A 20,113-nucleotide genomic window follows, 5' to 3' on the forward strand; every position below is an offset into this window, starting at 1 on the left:
TGTCCTAGTTTGGATGTGTTGTCCCAATCAAAGTGGTGTTCTTCCTCATCTGTATGTAAGGATACAAGTGATAGTGGGTCATGTCGTTTTGTGGCTAGTTGATGTTCATGTATCCTGGTGGCTAGCTTTCTGCCTGTTTGTAGTGTTTGTCACAGTTCTTGCAAGGTATTTTGTAGATGACGTTTGTTTTGTTTGTTGTCTGTATAGGGTCTTTTAAGTTCATTAGCTGCTGTTTTAGTGTGTTGGTGGGTTTGTGGGCTACCCCACTGTGACAAACACTACTTTGGACAAACTGGCAGGAAGCTAGCCACCAGAATACATGAACATCAACTAGCCACAAAATGACATGACCCGCTATCACTTGTATCCTTACATACAGATGAAGAAGGACACCACTTTGATTGGGACAACACATCCATCCTAGGACAAGCCAGAGACACGCATGTGAATTCCTAGAAGCATGGCAATCCAACCGGAACTCCATCAACAAACACATTGATTTGGAGCCAATCTACCATCCCCTGAGAAAAAGAACAGGAAATGACATCACCAATGCAGGAAATGTCATCACCAACCCAAGGAAACCTAACCAGATAAATAGAAAGCGGGACATAACACCAGCGCTTCATCGGAGGCTCACTGATGATGTTACCTAGAATGGTGACGAAACGTCTGAAAACTAACCTTCCAGCTCAGCGAGCAATCTCACATCCAGAACCTCAACCTGAGCTACAAATCTTCTCAAAACTCGCTAGAAATGTCTTTCACCCAGAGTGCCGTGATCTTGTGGAATTCTCTGTCATGGAGAGCAGTTGAGGCCAAAACATTGAATGATTTCAAGATTGAAATAGATATACTTCAGCACGGTGTCTCAGTGGTTAGCACTGCAGCCTCACAGCACCAGGGACCCGGGTTCGATTCCAGCCTCAGGCGACTGTCTGTGCGGAGTTTGCACATTCTCCCCGTGTCTGTGGGTTTCCTCCGGGTGCTCCGGTTTCCTCCTACAGTCCAAAGGTGTGCAGGCTAGTGGGATTGGCCATGCTAAATTGCCCGTAGCGTTCAGGGGTGTGTGGGGTATGGGGGATGGGTCTGGGTGGGATGCTTCAAGGGATGGTGTGGACTTGTTGGGCCAAAGGGCCTGTTTCCGCACTGTAGGGAATCTAATATATAATATCAAAGGGTATGGGGAGAAAGTGGGAAGAGGGAACTGAGTTGGATGTTCAGCCATGATCATACTGAAAGGCACAGCAGGATTGAAGGGCTGAATGGCTTACTCCTGTTCCTAGTTTCTACGTTTCCACTTCACTCATCCTGTGTCTCAGACATAACTTGTAAATAGAATTATGAACTTGCAGCTCCTCAGCGAGTTTTTAATTGCCGCAAGCTATTCAGGATTGACTGCGAGAGCAGGGCTTCGCTCTGATCCATGTGCAATGATTGAGCTCTGTTTATTACTCACCATTTATGCTGCAGTGGCATGTGTGCACTCCTGTTTAGTGGCTTCACCAAGTTGAAACCTCATTTTAAGGTAAGCCTGATTGGTGATGGTATCGCGGGGCTACGGCAATCCATGTGGATACGGCAATCCATGTGGATACAAATTGTGATTGAGTACCATCCTGCTGCTCCCCCACAGCACATCATGGGTGTCCAGTCTTGAGCTGCTCGATCTGTCCTACTCAGTACAGTGATAATGCCACACAACCTGATGGTTTGGTATCCTCAAAGTGAGGTTGAGAATTTGTCTCCACAGAACTGTACAACGGGTAGATTTGTAAAGGACAATGTCAAACATGTTTTTTTTCCACTTGTTGGATCTCTCATGACCTGCCACAAACCCTGCAAGGGCAGCGAGGACTAGCAACAAGGGCCTTCAGGATTTTGTCACCTCAATTAGTCGTAGGACCGTCGACCCACTCTTGGTGGTAGATGATTGAAGTTACCCAGCCAGGGCACATTGTATGTCCCCACACATCGCATACCTTCAGTATGTGGTATTGAATTTGGAGGTGTCTTGGATCAGCAGCTGAGGAGGGTGATAGTAGGTAATAACATCAGGAGGTTTCCTTCCCCATGTTTGACATGACACTGCACGAGGTGTCAATGTTGTGGATTCACAGGACAACTCTTTTCCAACAGAGATAATGGGAACTGCAGATGCTGGAGATTCCAAGATAATAAAATGTGAGGCTGGATGAACACAGCAGGCCAAGCAGCATCTCAGGAGCACTGTGCTCCTGAGATGCTGCTTGGCCTGCTGTGTTCATCCAGCCTCACATTTTATTATCTTTTCCAACAGTATGCCTCTGTGTCACCAGCAATGGTGAGTCTGCCCTACCAGCGGGATAGGTCATTCCCCAGTTGGATGTCAGTGAACCAGATGGGATCTTACAACAATCACCAAATCTTTACAAGTAATTTGGAAATTTCACTTTTTAATTAGTTAAATTTTCACTGCCTGCCACAGTGGGATTTGTACAAAGCATCATTCAGCAGTTTTACAGATAGTAGGAACTGCTGATGTTGGAGAATCTGAGATAACAAGTTATAGAGCTGGATGAACACAGCAGGCCGAGCAGCACCACCCCCCCCTTCCTATTTATTTCAGAATCCCCTTCCCTTCCCCCATTTCTGAAGAATGGTCTAGGCCCGAAATGCCAGCCTTCCTGCTCCTCTGCTGCTGCTGCTTGGCCTGCTGTGTTCATTCAGCTCTACACCTTGTTATTCAGCGGTTTTAGATTACCAGTCCAGTGACAATAGCACTACACCCACGCCACCTCCTCCCCACCTCATTGAAACATCTTGTACATATTCATCTTTTGGCACCTCTAGCATCCAATAAAACTGTTAATTTCTGTACTCCTTCTTGCGTTCACCATCTCCTTTTGCTGGTAATTTCTAATGCACTTCTTTCCTATTACTTCATTAATTAGGCAATACATCCATTTTGGAGACTTTATTTTTCGCGTGTATTTCCATGTTTGCCATTGTAGTTTTAAAAGCATTTAATCTTCCTTCTCCTGTGCTATTCTTCTGCAGTACTTCACTGTTAACTGCTTTCAGCTCATCCCTCACTTCACAGTTAGCCTTATTTAACTGTATATGTTTCCAACCAGCTCTTTACAAGGCACTTTTTGATGTTTTTGAGAAGATGTGTAGCTCGGATTGTGGATGAGGTTGTAGACATGCTCGCTGAGTCGGTGGGTTTCGTTGCAAACATTTCATTACGCTGCTAGGTAACATCATCAGGGCACCTCTAGTGAAGTGTTGGTGTTTCTGTCCTGCCTGTTATTTACGTGCCTCGGTTTGCTGGGGCGGTTGGTATTATTTCTGGTTTTGCTTCTCAGTGGTTTGTACACAGGGTCTAGTTCAATGTGTTTGTTGATGGAGTTCTGGTTGGAATGTCAGGCCTCCAGGAATACAGACTCGCCAGGGAATTCCTGGAAGCCTGGCATCCCAACTGGAATTCCATCAACAAACACATTGAACAATGTGTACAAACCACTGAGAAGCAAAACGAGAAATAATACCAACCGCCCCAGCAAACCGAGGCACGGAAATTACAGGCAGGACAGAAACACCAACGCTTCACTAGAGGTGCCCTGATGATGTTACCTAGCAGGGTGACGAAATGTTTGCAACGAAACCCACCGACTCAGCGAGCATGTCTACAACCTCAAGGTACATTTGCTGATCTCAAATTAAATCATTTTCTGCAGATATTCACTTCAGAGTTTCAACACTTCAGGACCATGAATGAAATCTCAGTCACAGGCAAAAACTGGAGCCTGGAAATGGCTGTTAAGTGATGTTATCGCATGCTTTGTTAAAGTCATTGTATCAAATTCCTTTCTCAGCTCTTTTACAGTAGCTGTTAAATCGATTAAAATTTTAAGTGGATTATAACTTCTGCAGAAAAGAGCTTGACTAGATTGTGTTTGTGCTGTAATATCACTGGCAAAAACCTCTAAAGGTACAAATAGGACGCACTCTGCTTAGCATGCAGACCCCGAAGTGTCATGACCAGAGAAATGTCTGTACCACATTTATGGAATGCAATTCTGTCCTCTTGCTCTCACTGATATGTCTGCAGTTTCTTGCTCCTTGCTACATGCAGAAAGTCTACCAATGCTCATTCCAGGTGCTACACTAGCATTGACCAACATCATGACTGTGTAATTACAGCATTGTGTATTTTGTAAAGGAGACTAATTTGAGCGTTCAAAAATAGACACGACATAGAAAAATTGGTTGCCAGGAGACACATGACTGGGTTTGCTGATTAACTCCAGCCAGTTTAGAACATTCCGACAGGCAAATATGTTATGTCATCAGCAACTGCAAAGAGAACCACTTGGAATCTGATTATTTCCCTTTGGACAACACAATGGATTTTGACAGATGAGATAATCCAAGGCTTTTGAGTTAGCAGACAAAAGACTGGAATAAACCAGAACACTATAAGGAATTTCAGCATATTTGGCTTTGCTTGTGGAACAATGTAACATTAAACATTAAGAAAGCAACCATCTTAAGCCTAATTGAGATCATCGAACTTATAATGGTTGCTGTTGTGATTTTTGATGAGTTATTGTTCCACAGAACTCTCTCCTCTGAAGGTGTTACCTCTCAGCAACCTTCTTTAGAGAATTCTAATCTTCAAATTAGAATGTTCGAATCTTCAAATTAGGATATAAAACACTGTTTTATACATACAGCTGTTAATTCCCACTTTAAAATTAGAACTCTCCACAGAAGGCTGCTGAGAGGCAGCATCTTCAGAGAAGAGAGTTCTGAATTCAAGTGAGAGGTTTGTTTCAGGAATCAATCACACTTCTGCGAAAACAGCCCAGGCAATCCGCAAGTGCTACAACCAGGGAACTAATGTAGAACAAGAAAGCTTGCTGTCTCTCTGCTGCAATTACTGAGTCCATTCAACTCTAGAGTCCATTAGAGCTGGTGTTGTAATGTAAAGGGCTAGCATTTAAATTTCAGCAAGAAGAAACATCAGCAACGATCCCCAATGGTATATCTTAGCCTGATTTTAAGCATTCTTTTATCTAATCAATGTTCGTTCTAATCTTAGCAGCTGTTTCTTTTTTGTTAATAATATTCTTAGGAATATATTCTATATTCTTAGGAATCGTTCAGCATAAACTTGCAATAAATTAATCTTCAATCTGCTTAAGTGAAAGCCTGTCTATTGGTCTGCTTTAATTTTAACCGTACTCTGGTTATTGTAATGAGATCAGCCAGGTCGACCTGATAGCAGAGATAGTAAGAACTGCAGATGCTGAAGAATCTGAGATAACAAGGTGTTGAGCTGGATGAACACAGTAGGCCAAGGAACATCACAGGAGGCTTGGGGACTGCTTTGCAGAACACTTACGCTCAGTTTTCACTAAACAACTGCACCTCCACAAACCATTTCCACTCCCCCTCCCATTCTGCAGATGACATGTCCATCATGGGCCTCCTGCAGTGCCACAATGATGCCACCCGAAGGTTGCAGGAACAGCAATTCATATTCCGCTTGGGAACCCTGCAGCCTAATGGTATCAATGTGGACTTCACAAGCTTCAAAATCTCCCCTCCCCCACCGCATCCCAAAACCAGCCCAGCTTGTCCCCGCCTCCCTAGCCTGTCCTTCCTCCCACCTATCTCCTCCGCCCACCTCAAGCTGCACCCCCATTTCCTACCTATTAACCTCATCCAACCCCCTTGACCTGTCCATCCTCCCTGGACTGACCTATCTCCTCCCCACCTCGCCACCTACATTCGCCATTACTGGCTCCATCCCTGCCTCTTTGACTGGTCTGTCTCCCCCCCCCCACCTATCTTCTCCTCTATCCATCTTCTATCCGCATACCCCTCTCTCCCTATTTATTTCGGAAACCCCTTCCCCTCTCCCATTTCTGAAGAAGGGTCTAGGCCCGAAAATTCAGATTTCCTGCTCCTGTGATGCTGCTTGGCCTGCTGTGTTCATCCAGCTCTACAACGAGATCTGACAGCATATGAGTTCCCTGATTGGGACTGTTTACTCATCCAATCAGGGAGTCATGGCTGACAGATAAGACCAGGAATGTCAGAGGCTCTGTTCGCTCTGAGAGATGGCTTTGAGGGAGCTTGATCAGTGTCAAGGACTTTCCATGTGTAAATAAAGGGTGACTTGGTGATGGGATACCTGCTTCTACAGAATTATTTCAATGTAATCCAAGAAACAGGCTAACGCTTTGTATTAACTCACAATGCTGCAGACACATTGGGTGGTGTATTGTTAGGCTGAAAGGACCCAACACGTTCTTTAAGGTCGGATAAAATGAATACCAAAAAACACATGTGGTTCAATGTAAGCAAATTTATGAGCTTAATCTACTTAAAATATATTAGAGTCAAATGCAAACAAATAAGTGAAACTATTAGCATAAACCACATAACACAAATATATACAAACGTGAGTCTCACATAGCCTTCCATCTGTTGGGGACGTTGGTGGCACCAGGAGCTCTACCTTAGATTTAGATTCGAGTGCTTTCTTATTCAAAGCAGCATTTGTCTGAGTGTGGCATCAAGAAGTCCTCGCAAAACTGGAGTCAATGGGAATAGGGGGGAGTACTGTCTACTAGTTGGAGTCATATCTAGCATAAAGGAAGATAGTTGTGATTAGTGAACATTAGTCATCTCAGCTCCAGGATATCTGTGTAGGAGTTCCTCAGGGGAATGTCTGAGGCCCAACCATCATCTGCTGCTTCATCAGTGACCATCCTTTCAGTGTAAGGTGAGAAATGAGGATGTTCGCTGATGATTGCACAACTCTTGTGATTCTGAAGTCGTCTGTGTCCAAATGTAGCAAGAGCAGGATAACATTCAGGCTCGAGCTGATAAGTGGCAAATAACATTGTCTGACACTTGTATGGCCCCAATGACCATCTCCAGGGAAAGAATCTGACCATCAGCCTTTGATACTCAATGACACTGAACCCCCCACCCATTATCAACATCCAGTGGGTTACCATTAACCAGAAACTGAACTGGACAACTATATGAATATAGTGGCTACAAAAGCAGGGCAGAGTATGGCAGCGAGTTACACATCTCCTGACTCCTCTGCACTATCTCCAAGGCACAAGTCAGGAGTGTGATGGAAAACTCCCCACTGGCCTGGATGGCGGAAGATCCAACAAAACTCAAGAAGCTTGCCACCATCCAGGACAAATGGGTCCATTTGATCGGCACTCCATCTAGCACCTTTAACTTTAATCCGCTCTACACTGACGCACGTGACACAGTGCGTACTTTTTACAAGATGCTTTGGAAGAACTTATCAATGCTCCTGACATGGTACTTTCTAAACACAGGATCACGACTATCTAGAATGCAAGGGCTGCAGATACATGAGACCATCACCATAAGATACAGGAGCAGAATTAAGCCATTCGGCCCATCGAGGCTATTCCACTATTCGATTGTGGCTGATATGTTTCTCAACCCCATTCTCCTTCCTTCTCTTTATAACTCTTCATCCCTTCACTAAGTAAAAAACTACCAATCTCTGTCTCAATGACTTGTCCTCCACAGATCTCTGTAGCAATGAGTTCCAAGGATTTTACCGTCTGGCTGAAGAAATTTCTTTTCGTTCTCAATTCTAATGGGTCGTCCCTTCATTCTGGACCTTAGTCTCTCTTTCTAATGAAAACATCTGTCCACTGTATCCAGGCTTCTCAGTATTCTGTCAGTTTCAATCAGATTCTCCCCTCCCCATATCCTTCTAAATTCCATCAAGTACAGACCGTGTCCTCAACCGTTTGTCATTTGCAAATTCCATTCTGCGCCACACATCGCTCTAGCTCGGAAATATATTGTCATTCCTTCACTTCAGAATCTCAGAACTTCTGTCCAAACAACATAGTGTGAGATCCCAAGAACCACAGTGGTTCAAGAAGGCAGCTCACCATTACATTCATGGAGACAATCAGAGATGGGCAATAAACGTTGGTCCAGATGCCCAGAATAAAGGCAAGATCTGGTTAGGCCTTAGAATGCACTGCTAGAGAGCATAATGGAGGCAGATTCACAGTGGCTTTCAAAAAATGGAGAAAATTTACCAGGATTTTGCCAGGACTTTAGTGTTTGAGCTATAACGAGAGGCTGGGACTTTTAACTCTGGAGCTTAGGGGTGACCTTATGGAGACTTTTAAAATCTTGATATAGATAAGGCCAATAGCTAGGGTTTTTTTTTCCAAGGGTAGGGAGTCCAAAACTAGAGGCTTAAGGTGAGGGGAAAGATTTAAAAGGGACTTGAGGGGCAACTTTTTCTCATAGAGGGTGGGGTGTGTATGGAATGAGCTGCCAGAGGAAGTGGTATTACATGGTTTAAAGGGTATTTGTACAAGTACATCAATAGGAAAGGCTTTCGGGGACATGGGCCAAGCAAAAGCAAGTGGCTGTAGATAACAAGGTGTAGAGCTGGATGAACACAGCAAGCCAAGCGGCATCAGAGGAGCAGGAAAGCTGACGGTTTTGTGTCGAGACCCCGAAAGGTCGGCTTTCCTGCTCCTCCGATGCCGCTTGCCCCGTTGTGGCCGTCCAGCTTCTCTGCACCGCGTTATCTCAGATTCTCCGGCATCTGCAGTTCCCGCTATCTCTGGAGGTGGGACTGTCGTTCGGTTTGGGAAACCTGGTCGGTACGGACGAGTCGGGCCCAAGGGGCTGTTTCCGTGCAGTATGACTCTGAAAGGGAATTGGATCATAGTCTGTGGAAAATTCAGGGAAATAAGGGGAATTGGGATTTGCTGAGATGGTTCACCGTGGAGACGTAGCATGAAGGTTAAGGGCGGAATAGCCTCTTTTTACACAGTAACCACTTTATTGCAAATAAAATTATTTATCAAGCCCCACTTTCCAGTCTTTTGAAAGTCTCCACGGCTCTAGTTTCTTTGCAAAACTCCTGATACAAAATATATGGCTATATTTGCAATAGTTATCCTGGCGGCGGGGGAGGGGGGTGTTAGGGAAAGGAATATTTATTGTCTGATTTCCACTGGCCTGGAAACAAAACCGATGGAAATTGAACTAACGGGAAGTTACAAACCGAGCCGCCGTTCTCCGGTCGCACTGGCCGGGGCACGCGCTCTCTCTCTCTCTCGGGGACGAGCAGATGCGCGCTCACGGCGGTGTTGTGCCGCGGACCGGGAACAGCTGTGATGGATACAGTGAGGGAGCAGCGTGAGGCTGGGGACCGGGTCCCAGGCGGATACATTGTAACCCGGCGCTGGCAGGCTCCGCGGGCCCGCTGCTGACACGGTAAGGTGCACCGGCACCGGGAGGGGGAGGAGCTCCGGGGGGGGGAGCAGTGTTCCGGGTCGGGGGAGGGGGGAGGGGACAGTGCTCCTGATCGGCGGGGGGGGAGGGGGGCAGTGCTCTGGACCGGAGTGGGGAGAGTAGGTCAGTGTTCCGGATGGGGGGGAGGGGGTCACTGTTCTGGATCGGAGGGGGGAGGGGGAGAGTGTTGCGGATGGGGGGGAGGGGGTCACTCTTCTGGATCGGAGGGGGGAGGGGTCAGTGTTCTGGACCGGAGAGGGGGGGACAGTGTTGCGGATGGGGGGGAGGGGGACAGTGTTCTGGATGGGGCGGGAGGGGTCACTGTTCTGGATCGGAGGGGGGAGGGGACAGTGTTCTGGTTCGGGGGGGAGGGAGTCACTGTTCTGGATCGGAGGGGGGAGGGGGACAGTGTTGCGGATTGGGGGGAGGGGTCACTGTTCTGGACCGGAGGGGGTACTGTTCCGGATGGGGGGCAGGGAGTCACTGTTCTGGATCGGAGGGGGGAGGGGGACAGTGTTGCGGATGGGGGGGAGGGGGTCACTCTTCTGGATCGGAGGGGGGAGGGGTCAGTGTTCTGGATGGGGGGGAGGGGTCACTGTTCTGGACCGGAGGGGGAGGGGGTCACTGTTCTGGACCGGAGAGGGGGGGACAGTGTTGCGGATGGGGGGGAGGGGGACAGTGTTCTGGATGGGGCGGGAGGGGGTCACTGTTCTGGACCGGAGAGGGGGGGACAGTGTTGCGGATGGGGGGGAGGGGGACAGTGTTCTGGATGGGGCGGGAGGGGTCACTGTTCTGGATCGGAGGGGGGAGGGGACAGTGTTCTGGTTCGGGGGGGAGGGAGTCACTGTTCTGGATCGGAGGGGGGAGGGGGACAGTGTTGCGGATTGGGGGGAGGGGTCACTGTTCTGGACCGGAAGGGGTACTGTTCCGGATGGGGGGCAGGGAGTCACTGTTCTGGATCGGAGGGGGGAGGGGGACAGTGTTGCGGATTGGGGGGGAGGGGTCACTGTTCTGGACCGGAGGGGGTACTGTTCCGGATGGGGGGCAGGGGGTCACTGTTCTGGATCGGAGGGGGAGAGTGTTGCGGATGGGGGGGAGGGGGTCACTCTTCTGGATCGGAGGGGGGAGGGGTCAGTGTTCCGGATGGGGGGGAGGGGTCATTGTTCTGGACCGGAGGGGGAGGGGGTCACTGTTCTGGACCGGAGAGGGGGGGACAGTGTTGCGGATGGGGGGGAGGGGGACAGTGTTCTGGATGGGGCGGGAGGGGTCACTGTTCTGGATCGGAGGGGGGAGGGGACAGTGTTCTGGTTCGGGGGGGAGGGAGTCACTGTTCTGGATCGGGGGGGGAGGGAGTCAGTGTTCCGGATTGGGGGTGGGGTTGGAAAAGGAGTCAGTGTTCCGGACCGGGCGGGGAGGGGGTCAGTGTTCCAGATGATGGGGTGGGGGGTCAGTGTTCCTGATTGGGGGACGGGGTCAATGTTCTGGATTGGGGTGTGGGTCAGGTTTCAGAATCAGAGGGGGGGAGAGGGGGTCAGTGTTCCAAATCAGGGAGGGGGTCAGTGTTCTGGATCGGGGTGAGGCGTTTAGTGTTCTGGATCAGGGGAGTGGTGCCTGTGTTCTGGATCGGCGGGAAGGGAGAGGGGGGGTCAGTGTTCCAGATCATGGGGTGGGTGGGTCAGTGTTCTGGATCAGGAGGGGTTGGGGGAGGGTCACTGTTCCGGATCAGGGGAGAGTTCAATGTTACGGATCAGGAGGGGGTGCGGTGTCAGTGTTCTGGATCATGGGGTGGGGTTGGGTTAATGTTCTGGATCAGGAGCGGTGGGGGATAAGTGTCCCTGTTCAGGAGGGTGTGGGGGTGGGGTTAGTGTTCTGGATCAGGAGGGGTGGGGGGGTGTCAGTGTTCCTGTTCAGGAGGGTATGGGGGTGGGGTTAGTGTTCTGGATCAGGAGGGGTGGGGGGGTGTCAGTGTTCCTGTTCAGGAGGGTATGGGGGTGGGGCTGGTGTTCTGGATCAGGAGGTGAAGAGTCGGGTGGGGGTCAGTGTTTTGGATCAGGAGGGGGAGGGTGGGGGGCATCAGTTTTCTGGATCAGGAAGGTGAGGATAGGGGTGGGAGCCAGTGTTGCAGATCTGGAGAGTGTGGGGGTTGGGTCACTGCTCCAGATCAGGAGGGTGTTGGGGGTGTGGGTCAGCATTCCAGATCAGGAGTGGGAGGTTGGGGGAGCAGTCAGTGTCCAGGAGGGGGAGGGGGCCGGTGTTCTGGATCAGGGAGCTGGTGGTGGTTAGTGTTCCAGATTGAGGAAGGAGTTAGTGTTCCAGATCAGGAGCAATGGGTCAGTGTTTCAGATGAGGAAGGGCCTCTGCCAGATCGGGAGGTGGCTTAGTGTTCCAGATGAGGACAAAGGGGGAGGTTAGGTGTTCAGGCCAGGATCGGAGCCCTGCAGTATTCCAGATGAGGCAGGATGGATAGTGATCCAGATCAGCAGCAAGGAAAGGTGTTAGTATTCTAGATCAGGAGGGGGACATTGAGGTCAGGGCTCCCAGTTAGTATTGTGTAGGGGTTCATGTTCCTGGCCTGGAGTGGGATGCTGGAGTTTCAGATCAGGAGGGAACAGGTGCTTCACATTCAAGTTCTGGCAGGGGATTGGGATTTTGGAACGTTCCAGATCAGTGGGGTGGTGCGCCGTAGGGAGTCGATTAGTTGAGGTGTTTAACGGACCTCATCAGGAGATAAAAGTATATCTTAAATTGGTGTGTGTTAATGTTCTAGCAGAAGAATGGGTTGATTACTAAATCAAAGGTATTTCTTAGTTTCCAACCACTCAAGGTTAGTTCTGAATTAGGAGTGAGATGATACCCTAGATCAAGAGACTGTCTTTGTGCTAGATTGGGCAGGGGTTACTGTTTTAGAGTAAGGTTAGTTATTTCAGATTTATGGTGGGTGAATGGTTATGTTTAACTTGCAAATCAGGGAAAGGTGGGGGTTCTGTCTCAGATGGAGGGAGGTGGCCTTTGCTGTTCCCAATGCAGGGGCGGTTGGTGTTTACTGTTCCAGGTGGGGAAGGGGTTTATCGCTTGGAGATGTGGGATGGGGCGTTATTGGTAGAGTGTTACTTTTTTCACACTTGTTCATATTGCCACTTGCCTCCTTCCCATTCCTGGACTCAGTGGGAGGTAAGGATTACAGCTTCCAGCAGCTGAAAGTATATTCTGCACGTTTGTGTGAGGTGCAGGGGAACTCACTTGCAAACACTTAACCTAAATGTTTCTGTCCAGTTGCGAGACCTCTGACTGCACTATATAATCTGTCTAATCATGTATAAGGGGAGACTGTAGATTCAAACTCTTTGGTTCCACGCAGCAATTGAATTCAAATGCTGATGTGAGCTGAATATTCATTGCTTTGACAGCCGTAGAAATGCCAAGTGATTTTTTTGGGTGAATGTTACCAATCTTCGGCCAAGTCTGTTGACCCAAATCTGGCAACGAATTACACCAGCATAGCTCAGAAAAGTTACAGAGCTTGTTGCCAACTGGGGACTGTTATCCTGTTGCAGTTCTGGTGCTGAGTAATGTGTTCGATCAGAGTTTATGGTGTTGTTTGCAGCTATTCACCTGGGGAATGCTTCACCAATGTGGTCCACTGGGTAGAAGGACGTAAAACGAATAGAAAATATCTCCTTCCACAGAAATGAAATAGTGAACTCATGTGAATGAGTTATCTTGAGGTACATTACAGGAGAGGGGAGTGGTTTGGAGGGAAGAGGTGTGTGTGTGTGTGTGTGTGTGTGTGTGTGTGTGTGTGTGTGTGTGTGTGTGTGTGTGTGTGTGAGAGAGTGAGAGAAAACTCTCCCACAGGAAGTGTTGATGAACTTGGTGAAGATATATGTCTGGCCCAAATAAACATTGTTACTGCAAGCAGCACTGGAGACATTAGACTGAAGGGCAACTACATTGGTGAGTGGAGCAGTCTCAATGGGCTGAATGGCCTGCTTCCGCTGCTATGTTTTACGGAAGAAATTTTATGAGGAGAGGTTGGATGGGCTAATTCTGTATCCATTGGAGTTTAGGACAATGACAGCAGATCTTATTGAAGCATGAAAGACCTTGAGGGGACTTGACAGAATGGATGCTAAAGGGATATTCCCCCTTGTAGAAGATTCTAGAACTGGGGGCCAATGCTTAAAATTAAGGAGGTTCCTATTTCCAATGGAGAAGAGGAGTTTATTTTCTCTCAGAATGTTGTGAGTCTGTGGTTGTTTGATCCCGGAGAGCGGTGGAGACAGAGCAGTTACACATTTTTAAGGCAGACGTAGGTAGATTCTAGACCATCGACGGTTATCAAGGGATAGGCAGGAATGTGGATTTGAAGGCACAGTCCAAGTAGCCATGATCTTACTGAGTGGTTGAACAAGTTTGAGGGCCAAGTAGCTTTGGAAATTGGGTATAACAAGGTCTGGCTTTTCACGTAGGTTGAAAGAAGGAGGAATTTGTCATTGAGGGGATCGCTAGTGTTTGGACTTCTGTTCCACAGAGAGTGGTCAGTGGACGCATTGAGGGCTGTGTTTGACAGATTGTTTATGGATAATGGTGTCTCAGTTTTGGGGGACCAGTGGGAAAGTGAAGATGAAGGGTCTAGGCCCGAAACATCAGCTTTCCTGCTCCTCTGATGCTGCTTGGCCTGCTGTGTTCATCCAGCTCCACACGTTGCTATCAGTTCAACCCTGATCTTATTGGGTAGAGAGGTTGATTGGCCTAATTCTGTGCTTATTTACGATGTTTTTGTAAATTTTGTGACACAGCTTGGAATTACATGGAATTTTGCAGCACTGAAATGGGCTGTTTGGCTCAACCACTCCCTGCCAGTGTTTAAGTTCCATGTTAGTCTTGACTGAGTTATTTCATCTCCCTCCGCTGACAGACCTTCATGTTGCTGTCTCTCACATTTGGTCATGTGTCACTCCCTCGAACCGTCTCAGTGTTATTCACTCTCCAATGCAGTAAATGACCACAGCCCCTAGTCGTGCAGCAGGGAGCTGAGCACTTGGTACTGCTCTGCTTGAGAGTGTCTAGAGAGGGAGCGGATGCAGACAGTGTTAGATTTGACAGGGTAACTGTGTTGATATTTAGCGGCAAGAGTGTGTGAAAGGTAAGGCATTAGTTTTGGAATTAAAAGAGAAGTTGGTAGCAACGCTCAGACAGCCAGGTAACGTTCATGGACAGAGAAACACAAAGGGTTGACATTTCCAGGTCAGCTTTGATCAGAAGTGGAAAATGGGTGGCATGGTGGCCCAGTGGCTACAATGCCAGGGAGCTGGGTTTGATTCCAATCTTGAGCGACCGTCAGTGTGGAATTGGCACGTTCGCTCCGCGTCTGCGTGGGTTTCTTCTGGGTGCTCTGGTTTCCTCCCACAGTCCAAGGATGTGCGGGTTAGTTGTATTGGCCGTGAGAAATGTGGGGTTAAGGGGATAGGGAGGGGCTGGCTGGCATGCTTATTGAGGGGTCAATGCAATACCTAATGAGCACTCTATCTGCACTGTAGGTATTCAGTGGTCCAGCTGAACAGTTAATAAGGAGGTAACTGGGCTGAGAGTACAAAATGATTAAGTGACAGGCACGATTACAATGATGAGGCAGAGTGAAGTGCCCAGGAAATGTGAACATACTTACAACAGATTTATCACAGGTAGGACAGTGAAGGATTGGAGAATCTGACAAAGTGGACAATACTTCATTGCTTAGGGATGTGGCAGAAAATGAGTACCCCAGTCTGTGTTCAGATTTTTGTGTTTGTTTTTTTCAAACGTTGTCAGAATTACACGCTCATCATTTATCGGAAGTCTTAAACTCATCAGGATTTGGTTCAGTGATAATGGGCACTGCAGATGCTGGAGAATCCAAGATAACAAAATGTGAGGCTGGATGAACACAGCAGGCCAAGCAGCATCTCAGGAGCACAAAAGCTGACGTTTCGGGCCTAGACCCTTCATCAGAGAGGGGGATGGGAAGAGGGAACTGGAATAAATAGGGAGAGAGGGGGAGGTGGACCGAAGATGGAGAGAAAAGAAGATAGGTGGAGAGAGTATAGGTGGGGAGGTAGGGAGGGGATAGGTCAGTCCAGGGAAGTTCATATGTTTTAGTCTCAGCCCCTTTCAGATCAATCATGTGAACCACTTCACCCTGGGAGATCGAATTTGGCTGGGATTTATGTTTGATGAGGGCTCACCTGCATGAGGCTTCATGTGGCATTTGAAATTTTGGAATCAAAGGTGTCACCCTCATTTCAGGCTCAGTGGAAATGTATCACATGACTTCCATTTAAAATTACAATTACCAATTTGGCTCACTTCATAGAGAGTAGTAGATGTCAGGGCACCATTGGCTTATTACCAACGTTTGCTCTGTTATTAATGGCTTCAATCAGTTTACTGGGCACATTGCTAAAGTAGGGCTACTGTTCTAAAAGTGTCAAAATAAATCAAGTTTTTTTTACTGAATAGAGCTCTGCGTCTTCTGCATTTGTAAAGCTTGGCTGAGTTGGCAGCCATCTAAGACAAAATGTCAGAATTTCAGCACATAATTGACGCTGCAGTGACATTATTAGAAGTTGCGCGCGCCAGAATATAGCCCAACAGCTTTGTTTGGAATCACACAAACCTTTGGAACGTTGCTGCTTCGTCATGTGACGAAGGAGCAGTGCTCAGAAAGCTTGTGTGATTCCAAATAAACCCACTGGACTATATCCTGGCGCGTGCGACTTCTGCCTTTGTCCACCCCAGTCCGACACCGGCACCTCCACGTCATCGCAGTGACACTGTACCAAGGTCTGGTGTTCTCCCTTGAGTGGCTGTAAAGTATCAGGATTCTTTTTGAAGAGCAGCAGGAGAGGTGGTGGAGATGATGGCCTAGTGGTATTACCACTGGACTACTAATCCAGAGAGTTCTCCGCGCACCCCCTCCCCACCACCACCACCACCAGCACCCCCAATAATGTTCTGGGGGCCTGGGTTTGAATCCTGCCACAGCAGAAATTGGAATTTGAATCCACGAAAAGAAAATTGGAATTAAGTGTCTAAGGATGACTCTAAATCTGTTGTTGATTGTCAGAAAAACCCATCTGGTTTGTGAATACCCTTGAGGGGAGGGAATCTGCGATCCTTACCTGGTCTGACCTACATGGACTCCAGACCCACAGCAATGTGATTGACTCTTAACCACCTTCTGGGGCAATTAGGGATGCCCAGTAAGTGTTGGTTTGGCCAATGATGCCCACTTCCCATGAATTAATTTAAAAAAAGGAGTGCGTTCACAGTGTCAGGCTAACGCATGGCTCTCAATCAATACCATTAGATAAGATTAGTTGATTATTTTTGTTGTTTTTCCCTTGTGTGAGTTTGCTGCATGCAAATTGGCTGCTGTATTTCTCTGCATTACACCAGTGATTATACTTCAAATGTGCTTCATTAGCGGTCAAATGCTTTGAGATGTCAAGAAAGATAAATATTTGTGGTAAGTGCCAATTTTCATTTTAGTTCCTGAAAGATGACTAACCAATTTGCCTCTCCAAAAAGTGCAACAATTAATATATTAGTAACCTGGTCTTATTGGGAACACTTTCACAAAATAATGAAGCCATTTCCATGCCTGGTAACCGATACAATTTTAAAGTAGCACAATTGTCCTGTAACCAGTCAGATGGTGTTATTTATTAAAACACAAGACTAAAGCTGCCTTCTCCAGTTGACTGGTTTTAACCTCTGGAGATTCATCTTTGTGGAGTCATTTTGAAGTTGGGTTGCCATGTATTCATGTTCAGGCATCTTTCACTCAGTGGGCGGCACGGTGGCTCAGTGGTTAGCACTGCAGCCTCACAGCGCCAGGGACCCAGGTTCGATTCCAGCCTCGGGTGTCTGTCTGTGTGGAGTTTGCACATTCTCCCCGTGTCTGCGTGGGTTTCCCCCGGGTGCTCCGGTTTCCTCCTACAGTCCAAAGATGTGCAGGTTAGGTGGATTGGCCATGCTAAATTGCCCATAGTGTTCAGGGATGTGTAGCTTAGGTGAATTATAGGGGGAATGGGACTGGGTGGGATGCACTGAGGTTCGGTGTGGACTTGTTGGGCTGAAGGGCCTGTTTCCACACTGTAGGGATTCTAATTCAGGCTTGCTGGGTGCTTTCCAAATCCTTGTGTACTTGTGGACTTGCTGTGTGCTCAGTTGAACATTTCAAGCAACCTTAGAATCCCCATCCTCACTTATAAAAAGCCCTTCTAACCAAAAGGCCTTCAACTCCAAGAGTAACATTATTCTTGGCAATTCATTGGCATGAATGATTTTAAAAATCAAATCTAGTTCTGATGAAGGAATTGTTGGTGAATACATCAACAATGAAATAAACAGTGTGTGTCTCAGGAGATGGACTGGATAATAATCAACAAATGTTCTGGGCACACTGAGTCCCACTGTGGTAGAAGTGAAACCTAAAAGCAATGAAATCTGGAATTAAAATATTGACATAATGGCAACCTGCTTGCCCACTGTTGATGTTAAAAACCCATTTGCTTCATAGGAGTCCGTTAGGGAATGAAATCTGCTGTCCTCCTACGGGGCGACTGCAGACCCACAGTGAGATGGCTAACTCTGGGTAGTTAGGGATGTACAGTTAATACTGGCCCGGTCAATGACGTTTATATTCCACCCCCGACAAGGAAAAGGGAAACATTCACAGGGTTTTTTATTTGACAGGCAAGGAACCAGCCGAAAGCTGAGCCCCAACAGGATATTGTAGGACAGGCCATCAAAAGCTTTAAGGAACAAACTGCGTTTCAAGTGAAAGTGTTTCTGTTTTGAGTGAAGATACAGAAGCTGGGGGATTTTCTAAGGTAGAGTGGAAGGTAATACTTTGGGACGGGGGTTGGCTGAGGCATAGACCATTGTCCTGCTGAAGGTAAAATGAGGTAACTGTTTGAAACAGAACAGTGAGCACAGTTTTGGGGATAAAACAGAGCAACCAGATTTAATGTTAGATTGCTCTAGCCAACAGCTTATGCAAAGATGATGGGCATTTCCTCTGAGGTAACTGTTTTGTAATTTTCACACCCACAGCTGCAGTTCAGTTTTGTATTCTGTAGAACTGCCAAACCTCAAACATTGCCATCCAAACTGGTTTAGGTAAGGCTGGCACAAGAAGACTGGTGATATCGCCCATTGTCAGAAGCACTGTTGGCTCAGAGAATTCCAACAGGGTGGAAGCAAGCCATTTGGTCCATACCATCCCTCTGAACTCCAAACAGCACCCCACCCCACACCCCCCATCCCTGTAACCCTGCATTTCCCACAGCCAATCCACCTAACCTGCACATCTTTGGACTGTGGGAAGAAACCCACGCAGACACAGGGAGAATGTGCAAACTCCACACAGACTGTCTCCCGAGGCTGGGATTGAACCTGGGTCCCTGGCACTGTGAGGGAATAGCGCTAGCCACTGTGCCACCCCATGTATTTGTATTTTTCAAGACCTTAACCAGTGCAGTGGGTTGTCAGGAGTGTGCTTGACATGGTTGTCTGCTATAATATAGCACTGTATTGACTTGCGTCCTGTGGTCAGCTTCAGCAGTGAATTGTTTATTCATTTTTGAGAGGTGGGAGAAGCTACCGAAGGTGAAGATAATGAGAAACAGTAATGAATAAGTCAGAAAATTACGGCAGTGGGCCTAAAAGCCTCTGAAACAGGAGGAAGCTCTGATAAGAGCTCCATAGATTTGTGGCCCTGGGAAAGAGTGGCTTAAATTGCAAGTTTGCAAGTTGAATGTTGATTTCAACAAATTGAGAATAAGGAGAGCTGGAAAAACCACCTTATCAAATCCATGGTGGATGGAAATAGCTTGTGGGTAATTATTGAGAGTTTTGACTTGACAGTTTCTTTGCAATAAACTCACACAGCCTGCTCATTACCATAAGAGAGTAGGATTGGAGGCATAATTTATTGATGGCATTAAAATAATTGCTTCATATGAAAAGACATTTGTGTTTAAGTAATCAGAGATAGTAGGTACTGCAGATGCTGGAGGGTCTGAGATAACAAAGTGTGGAGCTGGATGAACGCAGCAAGCCAAGCAGCATCAGAGGGACAGGAAGGCTGACATTTTGGGCCTATTGGGTCTAGGCCCGAAACATCAGCTTTTCTGCTCCTATGATGCTACTTGGCCTGCTGTGTTCATCCAGCTCTACACCTTGTTATCATAGTGTTTAAGTAATATTTTGAAGTGTCTCAGCACTTTACAAAGAGGAAGACAGTGGTGACTGTGTCACATGAGCATGCCTAATGCACGAGTACGAGGTCTTTAACTCATTAACAGAAGCGTCTATAAGTTTATTCCTCTCCCTACCTTCCACCTTTTGAGATAACAAGGTGTGGAGCTGGATGAACACAGCAGGCCAAGCAGCATCTTAGGAGCAGGAAGGCTGATATTTCTGGCTGAGACCCTGAAATCCCAACATTTTATTCCCTCTGCTCTCCTGTGCGAATGTGTCAAAGCTCAGCATCATCCTACCCCTGATCCAGTGTTTATTCACTAGGACCCTGCAGTAACAGTCTGCTCCCTGCCACTCTCAACCTCAAATGCACAAGGTAGCTCCCTGTTGTCTGCAGCTCTGACTCTACTGGGTTCCTCACCATACCCCATCAGGCTCCTGACTGCACCAACCAGTCCTTCATCAGATCAATCCCTGACTACAGACATCAAGTTTCTATCCCGACTGAAGCCCACCTGACACCCAGAGGGGAGGGAGGGAGGTG

General features: G+C 47.5%; 1 protein-coding gene across 2 annotated transcripts in view; it reads left to right on the top strand.

The window, feature by feature from the left end:
- The first annotated feature begins 3,564 nt into the window (after positions 1-3,564).
- The window catches only part of LOC125465587 (alpha-N-acetylgalactosaminide alpha-2,6-sialyltransferase 6), a 42,576-nt gene continuing 26,027 nt past the window's right edge, over positions 3,565-20,113 (top strand). The window contains exon 1 of one of the 2 annotated variants that reach the window (XM_059638276.1): positions 3,565-3,681. The gene's annotated coding sequence lies outside the window, so the exon portion shown is untranslated. Of the gene's footprint in view, positions 3,682-9,131; positions 9,304-20,113 lie in introns of those variants that run through there. The other variant, XM_059638275.1, reaches the window with a different exon arrangement.

Source organism: Stegostoma tigrinum, chromosome 29, assembly GCF_030684315.1.
Source record: "Stegostoma tigrinum isolate sSteTig4 chromosome 29, sSteTig4.hap1, whole genome shotgun sequence".
Lineage (NCBI taxonomy): Eukaryota > Metazoa > Chordata > Chondrichthyes > Orectolobiformes > Stegostomatidae > Stegostoma > Stegostoma tigrinum.